Source organism: Ambystoma mexicanum, chromosome 4q (assembly GCF_040938575.1).
Source record: "Ambystoma mexicanum isolate Mex_15411 chromosome 4q, UKY_AmexF1_1, whole genome shotgun sequence".
NCBI lineage: Eukaryota > Metazoa > Chordata > Amphibia > Caudata > Ambystomatidae > Ambystoma > Ambystoma mexicanum.
Window position 1 is genome coordinate 130,278,942 of NC_090928.1, and position 27,901 is coordinate 130,306,842.

The 27,901-nt window shown below is 47.6% G+C and overlaps 1 protein-coding gene and 1 pseudogene across 2 annotated transcripts in view; both read right to left on the bottom strand.

Annotated features, from left to right (window-relative positions):
- The window catches only part of PEX7 (peroxisomal biogenesis factor 7), a 1,557,721-nt gene that overhangs the window by 739,689 nt on the left and 790,131 nt on the right, over positions 1-27,901 (bottom strand). The gene's annotated exons all lie outside the window — the stretch shown is intronic.
- The window catches only part of LOC138468446 (protein O-mannosyl-transferase TMTC4 pseudogene), a 77,395-nt pseudogene continuing 62,466 nt past the window's right edge, over positions 12,973-27,901 (bottom strand).

Sequence of the window (27,901 nt, forward strand, 5' to 3'; positions counted from 1 at the left end):
CTTTCCCAAGTGCCTGCGAGCGTCCCATTAGTTCACTTCCTTTTCCATAAATCTACAGTATGCCAGTGCCAAGGACAGTGTGCAGGACTCAAGAGTAACTCATTATTACTGTACCTCTATGTTCAAACAAGGGTCGGCCTGGGGCATACAAATGGCTCGTGCACCAATGAACAAGTGGCTCACAGTCGCAAGTGGCAACTCAATGCTTTTGTGACAGACGGTACGAGTAGTACACAAGGGCTGGCTTTTTGTAGAATGTGTTGCTAATTGTGCATTTAAAAAAAATGTGTGCCACCACACTAGTTAAAACTACCTGTATTGTGAAGTAACTGAAGTTGGCCCACTTTGGCCACAGAATACTCCCACGCTGACCAACTTAATGATCCAGAGTAGCCTGTTGAGCATGCACTTGGGGCATTGGCCGACTTTTCTTGAAGAAGTTCTTAAACGTTACCACGCATGAGTAAACCAGTAGGTTTGGCAGGCAAGGTCATAATGAGACTGAGAGTCCATATAGCTTTCCAAAGACCGTCCTTTGCCTGGGTTCACCAACCGGAACAGAATCTCTGTTGCTGATGCCCAACACATTTCGTTTGCAAGAAGGCTGAGGTGCCCCTCACACGTCTGCCTTGCAGCTCAGATATATATGACCTGTGTATTACGGCACGCGCATAACCATATTCCAGAGATGCACACCCCGTCATGCGTTAATACTCCACACCAGAAGAAATGGCCAAATGGTCAATAGCATTCTTGGATGTCTAGTTACTAGAGCCATCACACCCAAGAAGGTCTGTCAGGAGGCAAGAGAGACTTTGCATTGCCCAGATAAAGGCTTCTGGCAACCAGGCTGTGAGGGTTCCTCAGCAACGTAGGAAGGAAGAAGTCCTGGTGCAAGTGGACATTCAAAGGGACTTTGGATCAACAACGGAATGTAAGCAGCCACGTTCCAGTAACATTTGGCAAGAAAACAAGAGGAATGTCATGAGGAAAGACGGCATAGTTCCGTAATGGCAATAAAGAAAGCCATTTTCTAGTCTCCAGATTACTGTCACTAAATGCCATGGATTTCAATGACTTATGGCGCAAAGCGTGTAGGACAGAGCCTCAGAAGTTAAGGTACCCATCACAATGTTATTTAACACGAACACTAGAATGAAGCTCCCTTTTCTTGAAATACTGCTAGATAAATTCAATGCCTGTAAAATGTGGAGGACTCCAGTCCAGCCAGACCCCACTACTCCAGGACGCGTGGGGAAAATTAGAACTATACAGTGAGTGAATCGGGCTCCACCACACACACCGAAGAACCTCAGCCACTTGCTCTAGTTTTGGCACCCATGGAATGGAATGTTTCCTAGCCCCCTAACGGAGGCCAATATTCTCCTCTAACAGCCCAAACTCCCAATTGATTGGCTGCTTAGGAGCCAGCAACCAAGCTCTAGGCGTGATGGCAAGGGTGAATTACTAGACCTTCCTGCGTGGGTGTGAAATCCCTGGCCCACCCTCTAAGAGAAAACTTCATTTTCTAGCAACAATAGGATCTTTCTACTGCAGTAGATGAGGAAATCTATCCTCCAAAGCCCAGGACCGCTTCCAGGAGGTGAAACATGTCCAAATGGCATTGCTCATGGCGGTAATCAATCCTAAACATGGTTGATGACAAGTCCGAAAGTGATCTGCCCCCAGGTCTTGCAACTTCTGGTGATGTTGTCTGCACATCCACTAGATGAGTAGGGAACAACCATAGTCCTTGTTCATTCAATCTTCTCAGCCTGATTGGTAGTAAATTGACATCGCTCTGCCATTGTCGGGTGACACAGGCACTCTTTCGGCCTCCTTCAACTAGATAGTTTCTTTAATGGAAAGAAGAGGATGTAGCTGTCAAGGGGACTGCCTAACATAATTCAAAGATATTGCATCAGCAATGTTCTCAGGGTGGTTTTGGAACACTGGTGTTACACAGACCTATTGCTCCCTATCACACCACAACGGCCGCATTGGAATGCCTCACACACCACTCCATATCCTGCGTAATTTCCTCTTAGACTGGGGTAGACGGAGCCGCTGGTACCTGTCTGTTGGTTTTACTGCTGAGAAAACTGCTGCTCAATGCAGCATAACCTGAGCCTAGAAAGATGGCTCACCAGAACAATGGCATCCATCAACTCCTGGGCTCTCTAAAAACACAAGGCGTGGTCATCGAACAGGGATGAAAACGTGTCAAGTCATACTCTGCAAGGCCCAAATCTTTCCTACTGCGAAAAGGCATTCCTCACACATTCGTGCTCAGTAATTCAACACTGAAAGGCAAGTTTGGCTTGAAACCCCAAAGGATGAGGCTTGTCACAGGTAGGACAATGTTGAAGTGCTGGGATATCATTTAGCGGAGAGGCCCATAACATTCTGCGTATAGAAAATGCTCACCAGTGGTACGGGACAGACGTGGGACTTCAGCAAAGACCCAGGGTGTAGGCTTCAGGATGAAAGAAAGCACCTACAAGTGGTAGCTATTCACTGGCATCCAGTGTAGCTATACCAAGACTAGAGAGTACGCTCTTGGTTCCCAGCTCACGGAACCGGGATGTTGCAGAATTCTGTACTGTTTGTAGGCAATGGCTACTATAAAAGTAGGTTCTAGAGGAAATAGTGGCATTAGCATGAGAAACTGTCACCGAGGCAAATGCAATACTTTCTAAATCACCAAGAGGCATCAAAGCCAAATCTTAGACATTTAATTCTCTAGAGGGGAGAGGAGAAAGGTAGATAGCAGGACAAACCGAATGCCTAGACTCTTAACTACAGTGTACAGTTTTAGACAGAGACCCCAAGTGGAGATCCAGAAATTGGTTGTGCTTAAACTTCCCAACTCCCTTTTCCCTGGCAGCCCTTGCCACCCCTATTGACGACATTCTGTTCCAAAACGTTTTTTGCCCTATGTACAAAGTGCAGACCTGAGAATCACAGACGGAGCTTACCGATCTCCATAAAGCCTTAAAAACACTTCATAAACGACTAGGGGAAACAAAATGAGAAACATATGTATTTATGAGGCAGGCAAGAGCAGGATTCACAATACAGAGAGAGGTAGACAGAGAAACGAACCCCATGGGGGCCTACAAGTGGTGAAAACGATTGAAGCATGATGTGCAACCGATTGAAAAGGCTGTCCTCCAATCCAGATCTGCTCTTCCAAACCCAGGCTCAGCCCGGCAGGGACTCGATAGAATGCCTTTTCAATGCTATAAAATGCAGCTGATATATGAACAGGTCACCCAGGCACAGCTGATCCAGATAGGTTTAGCAACAGACCCCCTCGTCCTCTCCATGTAATGCACGTGTTGGCTACATCATCAGAAACCAAGCAAAGCCGTTATGGGGTGTTAGAAGTTGAGCTAATACTGATGGAATGAATGGTCAATTTCCTCTACATTAGTCATTAGACCTTTATACTTTTCATAGGTCTGTTTAGCCACACTAAATTACATTGAACTTCCACAGAACATGTCTGATTTTTAAAAGGCCAGCTTAGGGTTCTCCATTTGTCATGAGTGTGTCACTGAGGGTGAGCATGTTTTCCCTTCACATCTCCAGAAGGTTTCGTGGCTCTGGGTTGAAAAGGGCAACTCCCTCTTTGTCGTCCTTTTGGGTTCCACCGCCTTTCTCCTTCGTTTGAACTGCCGTCGCAGAATAGCTGCTTTCTTGTGTGTTCGGCTTTGCTCAAAGTGTGTTCTTGTGCTACGCCTTGTATCCTTTTGGGGAAGGGAAAGGGCCGTCAGGTGTGTGTGGATATTAGCAATTGCCTGACTCTGCCTGACCATTGGGTTGGGACATGTCAGGTAAACGGCTACGGTGTTAGTCCGTTGTCTTTTGGGGTGTGAGAAAGTATTTGTGCAGGAAAGGGAGCTGGGGGTAGAGTTTTTAAATATCCTACGAGGTAGGATGGGGAAAAGGTATCTTAAGGAATGGGGGTACCGCGTCTCACCTGTCATTGCGCCACATCCACTCCCCGAAAATCCCCCATCCAGGTGATCCTCCCAGGAACTGGATCCAATTTCGATGGTCGTGCCCTGGCCACCTGGATGACAGATCCCCAGAGATTAGCAAATGAGACACTTTCAGGTTTCTCACAGTCTCCAGTGGAATACCTTCCTATCTAAAGTCCATGACAAGACTCAGAAAAAGAGTTCAGATTACAAAACTTAAAGGAATTAAATACTTTCTGATAATATCATACTGACGCGATTATTTTTCTGTAGATAGACAGGGTGGTGATGAGTGCAAGATGAGCAGGGCTTGTTTTTATCAGAAAGGTTTGTCAGGAATCTTGAAGGATTTACAAAAGGTAATGGGGATCCAAATGGCTCAGCTAAAGTCTGTTATATGTCAGGCAGCGCAACATTCCCCTTCATAAGTGGCCTCTCAAAGCTCCTTAAGTTTGGGAAATCTTTGGTCCCCCTTGGCCATTCTGTCGGATGAGTGTGGAGCATCTTTGTACGGACATAGTGAGAAATCTATACTGCAGTAATTGGTGAGAGAGATGAGCCGGGGCAGACTTGAATGTTTGGCAATTGGGAGACTTCCCCAAAGGCGGGTGCTTTTTCTGGGTCGATAGGGCCGGGGAAAAGCCAGTTTTATGTGAGGCGGTGCAATATATGGCTAACATTTTAGCTTCTTAGGAGAACTTGCTTTTTTGGGAAATCTCTTCAATACAGTACGTAGCAGTTTGCCTCAACAGGAAAGGTGTGAGAGATGAGAGCTATTCTGTGTGGACAGAGAAAGCTAGACAGCCCTGCATCTGCTGGTGTGGTCGGTGGAGGCTTTTAGTAGTGAGTGGCATATGGGAAAGTGGGACAAAGGGATGGGGACAGGCATATGGTGTAATTGAGAGACTTTTCAACAGGCAAATATGCCATCCCCTTTTGTTGGAGCTTGGAGGGTTTGAGCAAGTTCAGTCATGTTAGGTTTTGTGACAAGTTATTGACCCTGCTCCATCTCTATTGATCTATTTTTGAAGACGTCCTGCTCAGAAGTCTCTCTCTCTAAAGGGCACTGTGCCTCTGAGGGCATGGAATGACAGTTTAGAGTGTTCTACGCTGTCAAAGACCCGAGTATCCGGGACAGGCATGACTGAAGCTATGTGATCAGTTCAGTCTTTTGGCCTTTCTACATGACTTAATCTTGCACAGGGCAATGAGGCGCTCCACAGGAATCATGAGGAGGCAGCTTTTGCAGGTTAGCTGAATTGTACAGGTAGGTCACATAGATCTGCATTTACCAGCTTGGTATTTACAGGGGTTAGCAGACCTCCAAACCTGCATTTACATTCACTGTGTGACTTTGTGGTGCCCCGAGTCCCTTACAGAGAACTGGGTCACAATGCAGAAAAACGAGCTGCTTTGTGCAGAGGTCTGTGGGGTACTGGCAGCAATCTTGGGGGTCGTTGCCTGCAGATCAGATGCTGCTCTGCACACAGGGGATGTGTTCTGCCTGAAGTGCTTCTACTTTGCAAATGGTTACCCCTTTCCCTGGACAGAGTTCAATGCTTTGAGACTGCATGGATGGTCAGAAACCATTGATACATTCCTATGTGAGCTGCAAAGATGGCGGGAAATTCCCTGTTTCCATACATCTACGCTGTAGCTCAGAAAAGGTAAAGGGTGTGATTTTTGGTCGGATTTGGCACACCTCTAGCTGAAAACAATGCCACGACACAGGACACACATACTGCAATTTACTTTATCGTGGGCAATCAGTGTGAAGGGGTACTGTAGTTCTAAGTAGCTTTGTGTATGCTCTACGTTCTGGTTGATACTTGGCTGCATTATGGTATGTGTTTTCAATCAGAATTTACCATAACGATGGGAGCACCTTGCATCAATGCACCATAATGCCACACATGTGACCTTTCAGCCATTGGCCAAGTGTTGCTCATTTCATCCTATTATGTATATCACGGGGATGTCAAGGCATCTTGTGCACGAGGTAGACTCATTTTCGTATTGCTTGTGAATCATGTGACTGACCTTTGTCCCATTGAAGGTTAATGAACTCTTCCCGCAATCAAACATGACTTTTCAGTAAAGCTGGTCTATCCGCATTCTGGCCAGTCTCTCTAAATTTAGATCAAACAAGCCTTCTTATTTTTAATCTTTGCAAGTGGTAATGTTCCTGGCCCTTTGAGGGTTACATTGTGTTTCATCTAAGCCCTTGAAAATGATACCAAATGTTTTGAAATAGCTCACCGATTTCATGTCTACTCTTTAATCAAATGACCTTAAGACAGACAAATATGTAAAGACGTTTTTAAAAAATGTGATCAGCATTGTACACCTTTTCATTATAAGTTCGCCTTTCTGTGTCCCCATAGGCGCCCATGTAAATTCCAGTCCCATTTCACTGTTGAATCAAGGATTGCTCTATGACCTTTCAGTAGATGCTAGTTCAGAGAAGTAGCCAAGTGCACCTCTGCAGGCACACATGGCTCCTTAAGGGCCATTTCATGCAAGGACTGGGGCTTCCATTAGGCTGAACCGTTATTGGCTGTTTACCAGACCAGCTGAAGAAGAAACTTACATTTCCAAGCCACACTTCCGAGAGAATCGAGGAAGTGAAAGCCAACCACGTGACTTAAGTAAACAGACCCAAGCTGGTAAATGCAGATCTATGTGAATACTACGCCCCCTAGAATTCCGACGGTCGAAAAAAATTGCGACTTTCTTTTTAACCCCCTTTACACTACATACAAATGCGGAGGGTGACCCCTGCAGCGCCCCATACTACTACAATTACCAGTGTAGGATACAAGTTCTACATCTCTTCTTTTGTCGCTGCTGACCCTCAGATGAATTCAGCTTAAATCTCTACTAAATCTGACAGGGGTTTTATATAGTTTAAACAAAAATGACAAGGAATGGGATGTGATGAGCTCCTGGGTGATCAGTAACCCTGTAAAATCCTCTTTGGCCCCCACCCTTCTATATCGCCTTTTCCGCGATAGCCCTCGTTTCTCCACAAACCTCTTTGATTAAGAAAACCTGTAAAATGTATAAATATGGTAGAATGCATGTTTATACTGAGGGCTCATGTGAAGGACCCGCTTCTAATGCTGAACAGTGTTTTTCCGTTCCATTACCTGGGAAAAATCACTTCCTCTCAAAATACCCATACAGTGGGCCATGACTGCTGCCCACAGTGTATTTACAGATACGCGGGGGCATACACCTGCTCCGGGGGTGTCCGTGAGCCAATGCTCGCCACTGCCGCAGCTTTCCAGAGCAAGCATATCTTGGAGGTTTCCAGCTCCAGGTGAAGGTGATGCTGTAGTTCTAGGTTAAGGCAGGCATGGCAGACCGCGGTCAGGTGCATGTATAGCCAGACTCAATCACAATTGCTCATGCACAGCATCTCCCATGGTCACCTGATTAGTTGCAGGCGACACATCCTGCTCAGAAAATACTTAACATTGGGACCTAGGCTGGGCAGTAGTCGGTCAACAAATATGTTTTCCAGTAGGGGTTGGAGTCATTAAATGTAGGTTCAAACAAGAGCGCAATGCTGCTTTCAAGGTGACTCTTCATTGTGGAGACAACGCAGGCATTATGGCCCCATAAACAGATTCTACCAAATACATTAACTAACATGGGCAGTAAAAAGTGTTCCCTCAGGCAAGAAAAACATTTGCTTAGGGCTACCTCTCATCAGCAAGTACAGCCACCAGTGCCATAATGTAAAACCAGGGCTTCAAATCCCCAATATGAACAGGGTAGACCTCCTCCAAGTACAATGGATATTTTGAAAAAAACCTCTGGAGATTCATGGGTTGTTTAGTGGATGAAACAGTAAGGATTGCAGCTTTGTCAACCATGGCTCCAGTGCGTTAAACTGGAAAATATGGTGGGCCTATATTGCCCATTAGCCCACCAGGTGGAGGAAACCAGGGTCAGAATATAACGTAACTGGTCTTGTATTGTGCCATTCAAGCACCTTTGTTGGCTATATCAGAAAAGGAGGGCATGTCAATTATAAGTTGGACATTGGGGGAGGCAGATGCAAAACTTGTGGTGCTTATGGGTGCGGTTCATAAGTACCCCATTCCTGTGTGCCAATCTGCTTGCTATTGTTTTTTGCAGGACACCTGTGAGAATTGTATCTATAGGGAGTCCAAGATCTGATAGATTACAACGCTTTTTTTTGGGACTGGTTAACCACTGATATTGAAGGGTGTGACATGGCTAGACGAGAGCTTAGTCATGGCTCAACTAGTGCAGATATGCTAACCATTAGACCTGTGGCAGCCATCTATGGGGGATATAAGTGTCTAATGTGAGGTGGTAGGGGATCTTGGAGGGGAGGCATTTAGTCAGGGGATAAGGGTAGTAGGCCTTAAATAGCAAAACAAACTGCAACCCTGACCTTCTACCACTTGCCTCTTGTAGACATGTCCCATTGTGCCATCTCAAATTGTCTATATCAATCTCTCTTTGAACCAGATCCACTGATGGTTTGTAGCAAATGTACAACAAAACAAGGATCTACAAATTGGCAGAGGAGGGAGCTGTCTGGAAGCTCAACTTCTTACCATAAACCCAAATGCTCAGGTTTATGGGAGACAAAAACATTTGGCTCAGGGAAAGGTGTTGTTCTGATCTTGATGGTCGTGCAGATTATTGTACCTCCGTCCCCAAGTACCGCACAGACAGAAAGGATACACTGTCTGTGCAATCTTTGAGGCCACAGGTGTGTTGAGCCGTCAATCAGGTAGCAGTTACGCCGGAAGGACCCCCTGACCGCTGCAATGCAATGGTTGATGGTTAAACAGGAGCAGTGCAATTGGTACAGGTAACAATCAGTATTAACAAGGCTTACCCAGGAGTGCTGTAGGTGGGGTCCTAAACGTGGCGAGAGCCACAGACTGCTGATGGTGGTGAAAGAGGCGTTCTACACGGCTCGTGGGTGAGTCACACCTGGGACTGATGTAGATGGTCCAGTAAGGTAAGAAGGTCAAAACCAAGTTCCAAGATTCAAGGTTCAGAGAGGATAATCCAAAGGCAGTCCAAGAGAGAGTTCCAAGGTCAAGGAGCCGGGGAAACAAGGCGGGATCCAAGAGGCAGAAATCCGAGGGGCAGGCAAGACAAGTCCGAAGAACAGTCCGAGGTCGCAAAGTCTGTGATCAAAAAGCAGGTAAACCAGAGCGCTAAACAATCCTCAAGAGATCAGCTGTGAAGCGCTGTACCCAAGTTGCCAAGATGCTTTTAAACTGATTTAGCAGTCACGTGATGTGTCCCATGGACGTGCGAGACGTGACGTGATCACGTGGTCACGAGACGCCGGATGTTCGCGGTTGCCGTGGGAGTCTCCGTGGGCGTGACCAGCCGTGAGTGTGCCTCCATGGCAACCGCCAGCGAAACGAAGGACGGTAGACGCCGGGGCTACAGGCTGGTGTCCTCCTACGCCAGGCAAACTGCTGGTTCTTTCTGTGTGCAGGGACTGCTCTTGTGGTTAGGTGTGGTGTGGGACGTGTGATCGTCTGATTCCTAATGGGGCGAGCAACAAGAGACGTGACAGGTGTGCTTGAAATTTAAGGAGCGCAGGTGTCAATTTAACCTTCCTTAGTATGTTGGTTGGCGGGCTCAGCAATGCCTCAAACCTCACTAACGTGCCCAAACATGCTCAGTGGCCTGGAAGTGTGCCCAACAGTGTAAGCGCAAGGTGTTGTCATGTGTTTGTCAGGTGGTCAAGGCACAAACCAAAATCCCTGCTTGTTTTTCTCAGATTTATTTAGATTTAAAATGTTCTTTTATTCAACACCAATAGGTATCTTCACAAATTGTATCAATATCATACCCACTATCCATCACACGCGTGTAGAAAAGTAATACAAACATAACATATCAACACTATAACTATGCAAACTTGTTGAGCATTCTATACATGTTGGGAATCATTAGTGGTCCCAAAGTGGAAAAAGTGGGAATCATTAGTGGCCCAAAGTGGAAAAAGAGAAGAAAAGAAAAAATCAAACGCATAGAAAATTGTATCAATGTCATACCCACTATCCATCATACATGAGACTTGCAGAAACAGCAATGCAACCAGATTAGTGGTGATACATTTCAGGAAACCTTCAGAATATACATATTTCATGAAGCAATAAAAGAACACATCATTTAACCATAAGACTCCAGGAAAAGTCCCCAGAGATCAATGAACTTATCAGATTCTCCTCTGTATTTAAAAAATGGCCTTCTTGTACGTGGACACAGTCAGCAGTTTCTCCACCCAATCATCAATGGTGAAGCTGTTGGGGGATTTCCATGCAGACAAATAATTTTTTTGGCATGCATGCCGTCTCTTAACACCCTCAATTTCTTTGGAAATTATAGGTCTTGCAATTGGGTGACATTCCCGAGAATCAGAAGTGAAGCCTTTCTCGGAATAGAACCCTGCAACACTAGGTCTATCCTCTCACACACATCCTTCAAGAAATCTCAGTTTATTGCGCAAAACCAAAGCAATTGACTTAAAGTGCCTTCAGATCGAGTGCACTTCCAGCATAGATCATTATCAGAGACCCCTCTTCTGAACACTCTTTCTGGTGACCAATATGTCCTAAAATGCAGCTTAATTTGTGAGGCCATCAGACCCCAGTCCATGCTTTAAAAACGAACATTGTTACAGCATCTCTGCCAACATTCAGGACTAATTTCCTCTCCTAGTTCATCAGCCCAGACACTTGCAAGATCAGAGGCCCCCTCTCTTTTGGATGCTAGGACATTATACATGGTGGCCGCAGGATGACTTGCTCGGGCACAGAGTTCCAGCGTTAACCAGGCCTCACTTTGCCCGCAATTCTGTGGTGTGGACTCAGGTTTAGCAGAAATTAGTCCTCTTAGTTGCCTATATTTGGCATAGCTGCAATCGATCAAATTAAACTTCCTCCATAACCTTGCAAATGTGATCCAAGCTCCGTTCTCCAGCCGGACAAGTGGCACAGCGATTAGAGCGCTCGCTTTGACATCCGTGCAGAGCTTGCTAATGCAGGTTCGAATCCCGGCAGGGCCAAACTCAGCCTTTCATCCTTCCGAGGTCGATAAATGAGCACCACACACCGTGGGTAATAATAAGCAGTGCTCAGATACGTGAGGGTTCGTAGCGCTATATAAATGCAAACTATAGGTCTTTGATGTATCGGATTCCTCCCAAGTACCAGGATGCCCAGAGCAACACTTTCCCTTGCTTGGTTATTGATGGATTTAGCCAGATGATGCATCAGGGAAAAGAAATGGGTCACAATTCATGAGTTTGGAAAAGGAGTGCCAGCATTCACAGAAAAAGACATTAAGAGGGCTCAGCTGCCATAATCTTTTTGACGAGGTTCCAGTTGAAACACCAGGTTGGATTCAAACTCAGTCTACTTGTCTGGGTCAGACTGCATCATAAGGCACAAATGTCTCATTGTGAATGCTAAATGGTATTAAAAAAATTTGGTACATTCATACCACCCTGCTTCGATGCTAGTTGCATCTTCCTCAATGCAAATCTAGGATGCTTGCCATCCTTCATGTCTGCATTAGTGTATCAAGCTCCTTAAATACTTGTTTTGATGTGTTTATAGGGAGCCTGTAAAGGATATCATTTACTCTTGGTACCATGTTCATCTTAATACAATTATCCATGCCCCAAAGCGAAAGTTTCAGGAGTGACCATCGATCAATGTCGGCTCTTAGTTTTGATATTAGGCAATCAAAGTTAATTTTGGGCAATGTTTCCACTTCAGGGCGGATCCAAACTCCTAAGTACTTTATCCGTTCTGCACACCAAGTAAATTCCATGTTGTCAAAAGTATGACGCATGCATGATCCGGTGATCGGGAGAATCTCGTATTCGCACCAATTGACCTTGTATCCAGAGACATCAGAGAACGTACGGATGTCCTCGATTAGATAGGGCATACCCAAATAAGGGTCATGCACAACCACCAACAGATCATCTGCATAAAGCCACTTCCAATTCCACTTATATTTCCGTTGGCCCTAAGCATGATCACCAGTGGTTCAATTTCTAAGATAAACAATAATGATGAAAGAGGGCAACCCTACCTTGTCCCTCTTTTCAGTTGAAACGACTCGGAGGCTAATCCATTAGTGAGGACACTTGCAGTTGGATTTGCATACACCAGTCTCACCCAACCCAAAAAAGATGGTCCAAATCCCATTGCCTTCAGGCTTTCAAACAGGTATGGCCATTCAATCCTGTTGAAGGCCTTCTTAGCATCAAGGGAGATAGCTGCCACCGGCGCCTCCATCCTTCTTCCTGCATCAATGGTCAAAAGTAACCTCCACATATTGTCTGCCACTGATCTCCAAGTTAAAAACCAACTTGATTCTTGTGTATCATTGTTTGTACAACATTCTCCAATCTCTTGCCCATTATTTTAGCTAACATCTTACAATCAGTGCTAATTAGACTTATTGGTCTGTAGCTTTCACACCTCGTTGGTGACTATCCTTCTTCAACAGAACTGTCAGTACTGCATGTCTCATGGAGGCTGGTAACATTGCCTTCTCAAATGATACAGTATACACATCGCGCAGCAGTTTGAGACCCCTTCTTTGGGGCAATATCTGGTGGAACTCAACTGGGAGACCATCTACTTGAGGCGTTTTGTTGCCTTTAAGTCCTGCGATTTCGAACTGGATTTCCTTTACAGGGACTGCGGCTTCTAACCAGGTTACGAAGTCGTCTGATAATTTGGGAACTTGAATTTGACTTAAAGAGTTTGCAATTGCTGCTGGTTTGCACTTTGTTTCAGACTCATATAAGTGTTCATAAAATTCTTTGAATCTAATGTTGATGTCTTTGTGCGATAACAGCAGCCTATCCTTGTTATCCCTCACTGCCGCAATTGTCCTCGCGCTTTCCTCCATCTTCAACCTGTGTGCAAGTAATCTCCCTGCTTTTTCTCCATTTTCAAAATAATTGATCTTGCTCCTGAACAATGCATACTCTGTCTGAGATGATCTTATTCAACTCGTATTCCTTCTTTCTTAGTTCTGCTTGTACTTCTTGATCTTTTTTGCCAACATAGCGCCATTCGAGAATCTTTGCTTTCGCACTACGCTTCTTCATCTCTTTCTCCTTCTCTTTCCTGTACCGGCTGGTCTTAGATATCAGGTATCCTCGCATGTAGCATTTCAGTGCTTCCGATATAGAGAAAATTGAGACCTCATCTGTATTATTTACGACAATAAAACTATCAATTTCCGTACAATCTCTTCCAATGTCTGCTCATTATGTAAGACCGAAATATTCACCCCCTAAACAGAGTTCACCTGGCTGTCTTGAATGTGTTGTGCCAGATCATGAAAAAAAGGGGGTCAGCATTACTAGGGGCAATCAGACAGCATAAAAGCGATATGGTGTCCTGGATTTTAGCTTTCACTGATACAATTCTACCTTCTGCATCTGATTAAACTCCTCTCACACTGTGCATGCAGCCAAATGCCAAAATAGCATCACGCCAGCCCTTACAGGCCACAACAAACCAGGTGTTGAGGCAGCAACAAAACGTTGTTTTCAGAGTGAAGCTGCAACCCTGCTGGAGGTTCTACAAACAAAATCAGGAGCAGAAAAGTTAGGAGGTGGAGCGTGGAATTCGCAATGTGTCCCATGACAGTGTATGCACCAACTTTGGCCTTACAGAGGGTGCAGCGCTTCAAGAAGGTTAGGAGAAACAAGCTGTTAGTGAGAGAAGAACAAGTTACTTTCTTACCTGGTAAAGTTCTTTCGATGTTATGTTCCATCGACGTATTACACATCTATGACAGATAATCACCACAGCTGAGCTGCTTCAGAAAATTTTCGGCGTCTGCGTCCTGCGTCGATGATGTCGATACGCTGTCCTCGAGGGCCTCTGTCGAGACGATGTCACCGGATGTTATAAGTAGGACGCACGACGCCCGTAGCCTCAGTTGTAGTTTTTTTCCCAGAACGTGTGGCACCAATCTTCTGCCAGTATGACTACAGAAAGCCTTGTGGAAACGTAAGCTAAAAGCCTTGCCGAAACGTAAGCTGCAATCGCCTAAGAAATTCTGTAGAGGGGCAGGTTGGAAGGGTTCAATGTGGAATACGTCGTCGGAACATCCCATCGAAAGAACGTTACCAGGTAAGAAAGTAACTTGTTCTTCGAAGGGATTGGTTCCTCCGACGTATTCCACATCTATGACAGACTCCCAAAGCAGTACCAACGTAAGAAGGTGGGAAAAGAATTTAGAATTTTAGAATGCCCAATTAAATTGCAGAACAGAGGAGTAGTGTTTTACAAAAGTATGGACAGAGGCCCATGTGGCTGCTTCACAAATATTACGAATGGCAACACCCCTGTGCAGGGCAGTAGAGGCAGGCACACTCCTAGTAGAATGGGCCCGTAAGCCTACCAGAGGGTCCTTACCCGCCAAGTGGTAACATTCAGAAATTGTCAAGATAATCCATCTAGACAAAGTCTGTTTAGTAACAGCTTGTCCCAAACGCCTTCCAGCGTATCCTACAAAGAGCTGATTGTCTACTCTGACCCGGGATATGCATGAGGTGTAGAAACTTAAAGCTCTCCTAGGATCCAACCTATGGAGCCTCTCCTCTTCTTTAACAGGATGCAGAGGAGGATAGAACGCCGGAAAAATGACCTTCTGGCTTAAATGAAATTCCGACATAACTTTCGGAAGAAAAGAAGGACAAACCCTAAGGACAACCCTTTCCTTATGGAACACTGTGAAGGGTGGCTTAATGGAAAGTGCCTGCAACTCACTCACTCTGCGAGCGGAAGTGACAGCAACTAAAAATACAGTTTTCAAGGTCAACAGTCTCAAAGGACAAGAATGTAAAGGCTCAAACGGAGCTCCCATTAGACATTTTAGAACCAGGTTCAAATCCCAACCGGGCACCTGGAAAGGTGACGGTGGGAAACATTAGTGAGCCCTTTCAGAAACTGAGAAATCAAAGGAATTTTAAAATAAGAACACTCCTCAGACGAGCGCTTAAATATGGACAGAGGCGCCAGGTAACGTATAATGGTACCCACTTGCAGGCCCTTGTAGGCTAACGAAAGCAAAAAAGATAGAACTACAGGAATTACACATGAAAAAGGATCCACATGCTTAACCCTGCACCAGTCGCAGAACTTTCTCCAATGGCAACGGTACAGGGACTTCGTTGCAGGCCTTCTGGCCGAAAGCAACACCTCCATCACATCTTCAGGGAGGACCCAATCCCTATACCTCAACCTTTCAGAAGCCAAGCATGAAGGTTGAGGGACCTGACCTCTGGATGGAAAACCTGACCTTCCTCCTGTGAGAGCAGATCGTCTCGGTAGGGAAGACGGCGTGGAGGGCAGATGGACATGTTGAGAAGGTCCGGGTACCACGTTCTCCTGGCCCATGCCGGAGCAATGAGGATCATTCGGGAACCGAACCTCCGTAACCTATGCAGCACTTGCCGAATGACAGGGAATGGAGGAAATGCGTACAGCAGTGGGAAGGACCACTCCACTACGAACACGTCCCCTAAGACTCCTTTTGGAGGAAATTCCTGCAAGCAAAGGGCGAAGATCTCCAGGAGAATTTCCTGAGCCAGCTCCCACTCGTGAGAGACCGTGCTCTGCCTGCTCAGAGTGTCCGGTGCCGCGTTTTTGTCTCCGGCCAAATGAACTGCAGAGATCGAAATGTCCTGCCGGATGGCCCAGAAGCAGTGCTGCTTCGCATCTCTGCACCGAGAGAGAGAGACCCTGCCCCCCCTTTTTGTTGAGGTAGTGCATGGCCACTGTATTGTCTGTCAGAATCAGGACATTCTTTGCCCGCACAGATGGCAGAAAAGCCTTCAGGGCTAGCCTGACGGCCCTCAGCTCCAACAGATTGATATGGAGTCTGGACTCCGACGGAGACCAACGACCGTTGACTGTCAACTTGTTGGCATGAGCTCCCCATCCCATGAGGGATGCGTCCGTCACGATCGTCACCTCTGGCCAGGGTAGCCAAAATGGAGCCCGCTTCATGAGATTGCCTTCGACGGCCCACCACAGAAGATCCTGGGCGACCGAGGGCGGCACCTGAACGGGATCCGACATCCTGCCGGAGGACTGTGACCACTGCATCTTGAGAGCCCACTGCAGAGATCTCATCCGCAGCCTGGCCTCTGGCACCAGGAGAATGCAGGATGCCATGAGGCCGAGCAACCTCAAGAACTCGAACGCCGGGAGACTCTGGGCATATTGAAACTTGTTCACCATCTGCAGAATGTGATGAGCCCTCACCTGGGGAGGAAAACACAGCCCCAGGGATGTGTCTAGCACTGCTCCGATGTACTGGAGCCGCTGGGTAGGTGTCAAGTGGAACTTCTTCAAGTTGAGCGAGAAGCCCAGCCTGTGAAAGGAGTGGCAGGTGACTGACAGATGATCCAAGACTTGCTCGGGAGAGCGCACCCTGATCAACCAATCGTCCAGGTAGGGGTAGACGTGAATCCCCCCTTTCCTGAGATACGCTGCCACCACCACCATGAGCTTGGTGAAGACCCTCGGGGCGGAGGTCAATCCGAACAGCAGGACCCGAAACTTAAAGTGCAAGTCGCCAACCGCGAACCTCAGGTACTTCTTGTGCTTGGGATGAATCGGCACATGAAAGTAAGCGTCCTTGAGGTCAAGAGACACCAATCAGTCCTGAAGTTGAAGGGCCTGGAGGACTTGAGAGAGAGTAACCATCTTGAACTTGTCCTTCCTGAGGAGCTTGTTCAAACCACGCAAGTCCATGATGGGTCTCAATCCCCCGTATTTTTTCGGGGTCAAAAAATATGTGAAATAATACCATCCTTGTTCCTCTGCGCTACAGGCATCAGTTCAATGGCGCCTTTCTCCAGCAGGGATATGATTTCCTGGACAAGGAGCGGATCCAGACTCTTCAAAGAGAGATTCCCTGGTGGATTGTCGTGAGGCCTCTGCCGGAAAGGAAGACAGTAGCCGTGGGCTATGATCTCCAGAACCCACACATCTGAAGTAATGGCACGCCATTCTACAAGATGCTGCGCCAGCCTTTCCCCAACCGGCGAATCATGGGACATGGCCTCATGACTGAGCTGAAGTGGCTGCGGCAGTGCCTGAGGGCAAAGAGGCAACTGCTCGAGTGGCCTTGGCACCTCGAGTACCCTGTTTTCCACCTCTGGTACTCCTATGTTGGTCCCTTTGACTGGCCGCTCCCCTCGATCTACCAAAAGATGAGTAGTATCGAAAGGACCCTCCACTCCATTGCTGTCCCCTAGGACAAAAAGGCAGAGGTTGGCGAACTGCAGCGCTCAACGACTTCGCTGCAGCCTTTGAGGTCTGCAACCTCTCAAGGCTCTCGTCAGCCTTGCTGCCAAAAAGATGGACACCATCAAAGGGTATGTTGAGAAGCTGGGCTTGTACGTCAGGAGCAAACCCCGAGTTCCGCAACCACGCACATCTGCGCATCACGGTCCTCGCCGCCATGGACCAGCTGACACAGTCTGCCATGTCCAGACCTGACTGAATGGATTCACACATGGCATCCTTGCCATCCTGAAAGAGATCAAGAAAACCATCCCGTTCCTCCCCTTCGGGAATATGTTCAGCCGCCAAAGACACACAATTCCACAGAGTGTGAGTGAAATGTGCTAAGGCACACACGGAGTTGGCTGCCTGTAAAGCCATACCCCCTGAAGAAAACACTTTCTTCGCGCAGCCATCAAAACATTTGTCGTCCCTATCAGGAGGGATGGTAGGGTACGACGCCTGCTTTGCCAGGGCCGTAGCCGCCTGCACCACCAAACTCTCCGGAGTGGGGTGCGTCGTCAAGTAGCAGGGGTCGCTACTGGCTGGACGGTATTTTTTCGGCAACAACTTGCTCACTGCCGGGAGACTCTCTGGAGCAGTCCAAGCCGCCGCCACCCTTCTCTGTAAAGCCATATGAAATGGCAGCACCGGGTCAGTGGGTGGACCTTGGTCAAGGATATCTGTCAGGTCATCCTGCAGAAAATCCACTGGTGGCGCAGACCACCCCAGGTACTCCGTCACCTTCGACATGAGACGCCTGTACAAAGATTCAGCATGCGTACCAGGCTCAGGCCTGCCAAACGCGACCTCCGGGGAGGTATCAAGACTACTGGCGTCGTGCAAAGATTGACGCAGACCTTCCAACTGGCTATGACCAGATAACAGGTCATCAGGAACCTCATCAGGTACCAAACCTTCCTCAGACCCTTCATCCACCTCAGAGATATAATCCAGAGGCTGGAATAAATCCCTGGATGAGGGCACAGAAAAAGGTTCAAATACAGGCCTCACTGACTTTTTCAAGGCCTTCCTCTGAGTTTCCGCCGTTGCACGGGGTACCTCCGGTAAAGCCTCCACAAAAGGCATTGAGGGCTTCGACGGAATCTGCGTCGACATCAAGCGAGGCGCCAATGGCTTCGACACAGGCCTTGAGGGCGGTGCCCCGAGCGTGTCCTTCGACGGACTCTGCGACGATGGGGTCGCCAACTTCCTCGGAGGCGGAGCCTCGAGAGAGTCCCTCAACGGACATGGCGCCGATGGCGTCGATGTCTTCTTAGAAGACCTCACATGTTCCGCCGGTCTCGATGGCGTCGAGGACCGGGACCTGGAGCAGGCATGGCTAGAGTGATCCACCTTATCTGATTGGGACCTCGAAGGCTCCCGATGATCGCGCCGACCGCCTGAGCCCGAAGGCGTGCGAGCGGTGGCCCTAGCACGTTCCCTGCCAGATTCTTTTGAATGCGCGGACGGAACGGAGCCCTGCGATTGGAAAATCGCCATCATCTCCGGACAAAATGCATCCCATTCCGCAGGAGAGGAATGCTTGTTGGGACAAGCAACCTGCCGTCTGGCGGAGTCCTCGGACGAGGATGGGGAAGGCGACCGGTGATGCCGCTTTCGCGAGTGCCTCGAGGAGGCAGAGGAATGGCAGGAACCATTCTGGGACCAAGACCCCCTGGACTTACACCGACGACGCGGAGAGTCGCCCCTTGAATCGTCGGTCGATCTACAGTAAGCTTCTTCTTCGGCTCCCGCAAGGCCTTCGATGTTAACGAGTGGCAATCGTCACAGTCATCGGTGGCATGGTCCTTGCCGAGGCACCAGAGGCAGAAGTTGTGCGGGTCCGTAAGTGACATCTTGGAACTGCAGTCCCGACACTTCTTGAATCCCGTCCGCGGGGTAGAAGAAGACGAAGACATGATATCTTCACAAACACCAAGTTCGAAGAACCGATAGAACTAACAGAAGAACCGAGGCGTGCCGAGATCTCCAAAGTGAACACGTTCGCGGAAAAAATGGAACTGAGGCTACGGGCGTCGTGCGTCCTACTTATAACATCCGGTGACGTCGGCCCTCGTGGGCTCAAATGGGAATGGGGACGTACAGGGTCCGGGTCCCGAAAATGGGAATTACCGGGCCCACAAAAGTCAGAATGGCCTGGTAATTCCCTTGTTTCGGGGCCAGGGCACGAGTTTGGAGATAGCCATGCCGTTATTGACATCATGGCTACCTCCAAACTCGTAATGAGGCCCAATGTCTTAGCTGTCCACACACACATGTCTCCTGGAGTCAGGAAGGTACCGGCTCAGCATTAACAGCTATTAAGCACTACACAAAGAGGGAGGGCTGCCTTTATGGAGGGAAGGAGGGAGGGTAGACTGATTTTTGCTCTGGTATTACATTTGTCAATTTGGCATGATTTCTGTGGAGGATAACAGAGAATTGAGTATGCATAGTTTTGAATCCAAGAGTGTCTTTTTGTTTTCAGGTGTAGCTGATCCCTACAGGGCAATGCCAAAAGCAAGGGGACAAGTATAATAGAAAATGGTAAAGGCCTTTTCTAGAAAGGCTATTTACAAAGACAAAACAGCCTTTCTTTACAGATAGTGTGGGTTGACTGCAGGTGAAGTATGGGGATGACAATAAGCAAGCAAGTGGACTCCTTGGATACTCTACAAGAACTATTTGAGGCTGGAAGCAATCCAATCACCCTACAAAGTTTGGGGTCCCTGATCCACTGAGCCTGTTGCTACTCATACTTGAGAAAAGTTTGGGGTTAATCCTGGTTTGTCAAAGTCTATGATCTCACTTCTAACACCATATGTCACAGGATCAGGGTGTCATGACCCACAGAACGCGCCCCTTCTGGACTTCCTGGTACTTATCGCGACGGGGCTTGTATTCATTGTTTCTTCCAACATGGCCGTATCACATGACACGCCTCGCACCAGCCTTCACGGTGGACGTTGTACGTCCCATAAATGTGCCACGCCCCTGCGGCCCTGCGCGTCTCTATGCTATTGCGAAGTAGCGACCAGACGTGTGCTCTGTAGTTCGCGTTATTATATCCTTTGCTTCTTCCAGTTTACCCCATCATAGTCCCTTTCCTTCCTTTCTTGGTTCCTGGAGTCGTGTGCTTGTTGCGCACCCTGTTACTTTCCCGGACTCCTGGATCCCTGCATCCCGGAACCTTGAACGCACGCTGGAGTCGGAAGAGACTTGTGCAGCTTTATTCAAGACTCGATCCGTTCGCAAGAAGGCATCGACCAAGAAATCCAGCAAAGATCGAACTCAGGTGAGAAGGGGGGAACTCCTTGACAGTTTGAGACGCCACCCGACTGAACTCGATATGGACATGGAAGTGGCTGTCCAGGATTTGATGCGTGGCATGCAAGAGCTATCAACCGAGGTGCAGAATCTAAAGGCGGAAAACGCTGCTCTCAAACAATTCGTTCTATCCCGTGATTCTGCCACAAAAGAAAGTGTATTTGCTGGGCGGCATAGTGGACAAATACGATGGCTCAGCAAAAACCCTTCGTGGATTCCTGGATTCATGTTTGGTCCACTTTACTTTTAAGCCCTATTACTTTTCAACTCCCAGGGCTAAGGGGGGGTTCATAATTTCCCACCTTTCAGGAAATGCCTTGACCTGGGCTACGCCCCTCGTTAATTCCGGCGATACTCTTCTGGATGACTATGATGGCTTCATACAAGCCCTTAAGACCATGTTTGACCGTCCAGAGCAGGTCTATAGTGCCCAGGAACGCCTGTTAGACTTCCAGCAAGGATCCCAGGATATGCTCAGCTATGTTACCCGATTCAAGCAATTAGTCAAGGAAGCTGATTGGTCCCCGGAGGCTAGTTTTACCCTTTTCAGGAGAGGACTGAATGAGGAGATTAAGGATGAGTTGGCCAGAGTGGCTCGCCCAAACTCATTTCAGGCTCTAATGGACCTTGCCTTGCAAATAGATTTCCGTATCCAGGAAAGGAAGGCAGAGAAGAAGAAATCCAGAGCCAATCCTCCGAAGCTGTCTTTCGATAATACCACCAAGACGGACACAAACCCAGGCTCAGTCTCTGAACCTGAACCCATGCAGATAGGAGCCTTCCGTGGACCTATATCCCCGCAAAAAAGAATGAGAAGGATTCATACGGGGTTGTGCATGTATTGTGCCTCAGACAAACACTTGTTTAGGGTGTGTCCTCTAGCCCCTCCTCGGCGTTCGGGAAACGCCAGCTCCCGATCCTAGATGAAGCAGAGCTTCGGGAGAGAGATGTTTGCTCCACATCAATTCCATCTTTGAACTCTCCTTGACAAAACAATTTGGTGATACTACAGGCCTTCCTGTCGCCCTCCAAGAATAAGACACATCCCATTCTGGCCTTGGTGGACTGCAGAGCTATGGGAATCTTCATTGATCAAGACTGGGTTGTTAGACATCATATTCCATACGAGACACGAAGCACCATGCAGCCGGTGGAAGCAATCGACGGAAGACCCCTCTCTTCAGGACCCACAAGCCTGCAGACAAAAGAGATCCAACTTTCCATAAACCATCACCAAGAGCGGATTACATTCGACATCATTAAGTCAGCCCATTACCCCATGGTATTAGGTATGCCCTTGTTACAAAAGCACAATCCGTATATCAATTGGACAGCAGGATCACTATTCCTGGGCTCAGAGTTTTGTATGTCCCACTGTCTATCCCCGGATCCCTCCTCGACACCTCCCAAAGAACCACTAAGAGACCAGAAAACACCACTCATGGTTTCCAATATCATACAAGTCCCAGAGGCCTATCAAGGATATGCTGATGTATTTTCAGCTGCCATAGTCCAGGCCTTACCCCTTCACAGAGCTGAAGACTGTGCCATAGATACAGATCCCTCAGCAGTGATTCCCTTCGGCAGAATGTTCATTCTTTCTGAACCTGAGAAAAAGGCCCTCCGAGGATACCTGGACACCAATCTTGAAAACGGCACCATAAGACCCTCAAAATCTCCAGCGGGTGCTTCGTTGTTCTTCGTTCCCAAGAAGGACACCAATGAACTCAGACCTTGCCTCGACTATCGTGGCTTAAATCAATGCACCCTCAAAGATCGGTACCCATTGCCCCTGATCTCAGATATCCTGGAAGCTGTGAGAGGCGCCGTAATATTCACGAAGTTGGATCTCCGGGGTGCCTACCATTTAATCCATGTCCGGGAAGGAGACGAATGGAAAACAGCCTTTAGAACACCCTTTGGTCACTATGAATATCTAGTCATGCCCTTTGGACTAGCTAATGCCCCCTCAGTTTTTCAACGTTTTATGGATAGGGTGTTTTCTGACATGTTATTCCTCTTCGTCATTGTCTATCTGGATGACATATTGATCTTTTCCAAGGATCCTCTAAAGCATGAAGAACATGTAAAGGCAGTATTACAACGACTCTGTGAACACAAACCTTTAGCCAAACCCGAAAAATGCTTGTTTCCCGTTACTTCTGTTCACTACCTAGGATTCATCCTTAGCCCAGAAGGAATTGGTATGGACCCTTCAAAGGAAAAAGCCATACTGGCTTGGCCCGCTCTCACATCTGTGAAACAAGTTCAATCCTTCCTGGGGCTTGCCAACTTCTACCGGAAGTTCATTTCTACCTTTTCCGAGATCGTTCAGCCGATCGTTGCTCTCTTGAAGAAAGACACCCCCTTTATCTGGTCTACACCGCAAGATAGAGCATTCCAACGATTGAAGACAGAGTTCACGCAAGCCCCCATCCTGGCCCAACCCGACATAAATCGCCCATTCCTAGTGGAAACGGATGCCTCTAACTACACCATAGGAGCGGTCTTGAAACAGGTACTAGAGGATAAACTGGAACACCCCATTGCTTACCTCTCACGAACCCTGACTCCCAGTGAGACACACTATTCCGTCCTGGAAAAGGAACTGTTAGCCATCCGCCAAGCCTTCACTGAATGGCGACATCTACTTCTGGGTGCTAGATATCCAGTTCAGGTCCGCACGGACCATCGGAATCTGCAAATTCTACAGTCGTTGGAGTGCAGGAACAGTCGTCAGGCGCGTTGGGCCTACTTCTTTGCCCATTACCAATTCCAAATCACTCATGTTCCCGGATCACAAAACATGATTGCTGACGCCTTATCTCGACATCCTGACTATGTAACGACTGAAGACAAGTGTTATTCCACTGTATATATTAGTAATTAAAGCTGTTGTAGTACAAATTTAGGTAAGAATCCACAAACAGCTCACCTTGGCAATCGATGACTCCAACTGGGAGAACCAAAGCAGATGGGAAGATTTCCCAGTGACAGCCCTGGCCACTCAGCCCAGGGTAAAGTGACCCAGGTGAGAGGGCAGGACTCCCAGGGAAAACCTCAATAGGAAGAAAACCCTGGACGAAATCCTGCTTGTGCAGATCAGGCTGATGGTAGAAAGTTGGATGTCTCCGACAGGAACCCCCGGGAATCACATAAGACACCTTGTCTGCAGTTATGAGAAGGGAAGAAATAGGGAGCAGGTTAGAGGAGAGCCCAAGGACAGAAAAGGAAAGAGAGATTAATGGAAATCCTCTTACCCGAAAAGGACTGAGGGAAGAGGACGAGAGTTTGAATCTGGAACCTGGCTGAGTAGGAAAGCTTCGGGAGAATCTGGAAGGATAACAGGAGATGAGAACCAGGTAGAAATACACAAGGGAACCCTAGAGGATGGGAACTTACTCAGACGGGAGACTGGTCAGAACGGGAAACGAATGAGATTGATCCGCGAAGCTGGCTCAGAACGAAGCTAGCGAAAGCTGAGGGAAGGATCTGAAGAGGGAAAGTAAACACAGGGCGAGTCGGAACCGCAAGCACAGAGGGAAATGCAAGCATGGAGAGAGAGGAGGATTCAGAAGCGAACTCACGGAGCCTAAAAGGCAGAAGCGACGCGAAGCACTGGCCGCTTCGTTTCCGGATAAAGGATCACGTGATCGGTCGGCCGCACGTCAAAGGAGCGTGCAACAACTAGACCGCTACCAACCGGTCGGGGAGAATCACAAGCTTCCAACTTGGAGGTGTTAGGAATCAAAGCGCCGCACAAGCGGGTCCGTGCCCATAGAGACCACTTGCGGCGATGTGTAACAACAAGGCCTATCCTAACATGTTTCCCCACACGATCTTTGTAGCTCAAGCAATCAACCTCCTGGAAGAAATCCGAGTGCAAATCCAGTCCTCTGACCTCTGGAAGGATATTTCAAGGAAGAATCCATGGAACCTAAGAGTTAATGAATGATATTTATTCAAGGACAATGCACTGGTCATTCCTACACAGAAATTACAACAAAGAATGAGAAACCTCTGCCATGATACCCTTCACTCTGGACATCGTGGCATAACTAACACCCTCCGTCTTATACAAAGACAGTTTTGGTGGCCTGGAATGAAGACCGACGTACAACAGTACATCAAAGCTTGTGCTGTCTGCAGTCAAAACAAACATGATAACAAGAGACCGGCGGGTCTTCTACTGCAACCATCGCTGCCAACAAGACCATGGGAATTCATTGCTACAGACTTCATTGTGGAATTACCACCTTCCCGAGGATACACGACCATCATGGTAACCATAGACTTGTTCACTCATATGGCTCATTTTACACCCCTGTGTAAGCTGCCATCCTCGTCCGAGCTTGCTGGAATCTTCCTGGAACACATTTTTCGTTTACATGGACTTCCTTCCAAGATCATATCTGATCGAGGACCTCAATACGTCTCTCAATTCTGGAAACATCTCTGTCGCATTGTGGGAATCCAACGCGCCCTTTCATCTGGTTATCATCCCCAAACCAATGGGGCCACAGAACGTGCTAATCAGACCCTGGAACAGTATCTTCGATGTTTCGCCACCAAGGTTCAAGATGACTGGTCGCTCCTGATACCCGTGGCTGAATTCACCTACAACAATTCTGACCATTCAGCACTTAAGACCAGTCCTTTTTTTTGTAGCCAAGGTTTCCATCCATCGGTTCTACCCTCTGTTCTCCCTCATCCTACACCAATACCTACTGTCGACTCCTGGATAGAAACCCTCATCAACGTTCACCAGGAGGCCAGAGAAAACTTAGACAGGGCCAGAACACAGACTAAGAGCTATGCGGATTTAAAAAGGAGACCAGGTCCTTCTTATGCTATCGGTGATCAAGTCTGGTTGTCTTCGAAATTACTACCCCGGCATCTACGGCCAAACAAGTTGGCCTCTCGGTACTATGGTCCATTTCCCATCAAGGAAATTATCAATCCAGTTTCATACCGGATTAGACTACCAGACACTTGGAAGAGAATTCACCCAGTATTCCACACATCCTTATTAAAAACCTAGAACCAATCCTCCCGGAAATCCTGCCGACCTCCTCCTCTACTGGTCGACAACCAATTGGAGTATGAAGTATCCCGAATATGTGATTCCAGGTATAAACTGGGTCAGCTTCAATACCTGGTTGAATGGAAAGGATATCCTCCTAGTGAAAGCACCTGGGAGCCACTTTCTAATCCCAAGGCCCCTCGACTACTCAGAAGATTTCACCTTATAGACCTGGGCAAACCTGGTGGAACAGGTTTTCGGAGGACGCATGCTGTCATGACCCACAGAACGCGCCCCTTCTGGACTTCCTGGTCCTTATCGCGACGGGGCTTGTATTCATTGTTTCTTCCAACATGGCCGTATCACATGACACGCCTCGCACCAGCCTTCACGGCGGACGTTGTACGTCCCATAAATGTGCCACGCCCCCGCGGCCCTGCGCGTCTCAATGCTATTGCGAAGTAGCGACCAGACGTGTGCTCCATAGCTCGCAGTATTGTATCCTTTGCTTCTTCCAGCTTACCCCATCCTAGTCCCTTTCCTTCCTTTCTTGGTTCCTGGACTTGTGTGCTTGTTGCGCACCCGGTTACTTTCCCGGACTCCTGGATCCCTGCATCCCGGAACCTTGAACGCACGCTGGAGTCGGAAGAGACTCGTGCAGCTTTATTCAAGACTCGATCAGTTCGCAAGAAGACATCAACCAAGAAATCCAGCAAAGATCGAACTCAGGTGAGAAGGGGGGAACTCCTTGACACAGGGATCAACAGAATAGTCAAAGCCAAATTGTAAATTTCAAGGGTGTTCATTGAACAACAGTAAACAAAGGATATCGGGACATCTGAAGTAAATGGAGAGGAATTCACTATTTATCAGCCTATTCTGTAGGATCTTTGCTTCTCTCCCTTACACTCCAGCTTCCTGGCAGGAAACAAAGGGTCACTCACAGTCTTTGTCGTCTTAAGTACCGCACGTCACAAGACCAAGGGAACACATAAATACTGACACCAGAATATTGTGCAAAGGCTTTATTGAGCAAAAGTAAAACATAAAACTATTGCATGGAAACTGGTTCAGGATGGCTGTAACTTAAAGGTCACCGGAAAACATAATCATTGAACTCAGAATTATATATGAATGACAATAAACAAAGAGGTATATAGAAAGTTCCAGACAGGAAGGTCTCTTGCTTAACTCGCTGTAGCGCTCAGTCTTCCTGCCTTCTTCTTAGGTCCGTCTCTCTCTCTCTCTATCTCTCTCTCTCTCTCTCTCTCTCGCTCTCTCATGAAATGTATATCACATTACAGTGATATTGTTACATATTTTTCATAGTGTACTTAGGCACAATGCTATGTGATGCCACTTCCTGTGTTGCCAAGGGGTGAAAGGTTGTGTTCCATCACTTCCTGTAATGTCACTATGGGGTGGGGGTCAAATTACATCACTTCCTGTGATGTCATCAGAGGTCAAAGTGTGCGTGATGACACTTCCACTACCCCTGGCATTTTGGTGAACTGACGTCCATGCACACCGCTCTTCTGGGGTTCAAAGTGGTTCTTCTCTTCTATTACATATTCCCTCTTCCAGGGATTAAAATCAGTGTCTTGGGTCAAGGGGCTCTGTGGGTATCCTTTTCTTCCAGTCTCAAGGGGCTCTCCTCCCCCTCACTGGATCACAACCCCAATTCTGGGCTTTCTCCCTGGAACACATCCCTCTTCTGGACTCGCAGGGCTCTCCTCCACCTCAATAGAGCACACGCATACTCTGGAGTCAGAGGGGCTCACATCTTCCTCACTCTGGGGTTCACCTCTTACTCACTGGCATATACTTCTCTTTTAGGCTCAAGGGGTGCTGCTCCCCATCACTGGACCAGGACCCTATTCTGGGATTCCAGGGGCTCACCTCCTCCCTAGAGCACATCCCTTTTCTGAGCACAAGAGGTTCCCTTTCTCTGGTGCTCTGCAGCTTCTTCAATAAACTCCTCTCCACAGTGCCCAGTCCAGAGACAATGTCTGTGACTCTTACCCTCAGTGTAGGTTTAAAGACAGCAATATCCTCCCATTGGCAGAGGCAAACTTTAAAATGAATTGATTAATTGATTTGATAGTTCAAACCAGGGGAAGAAAGTCTTTAAAAGGCTTGCTGGCATTTTGGACTTTTTTTGCTCCATCTCCAGTATAGGAGATGGAGTTGGGTTGAAGCTCTGCTCCTCACTTGCC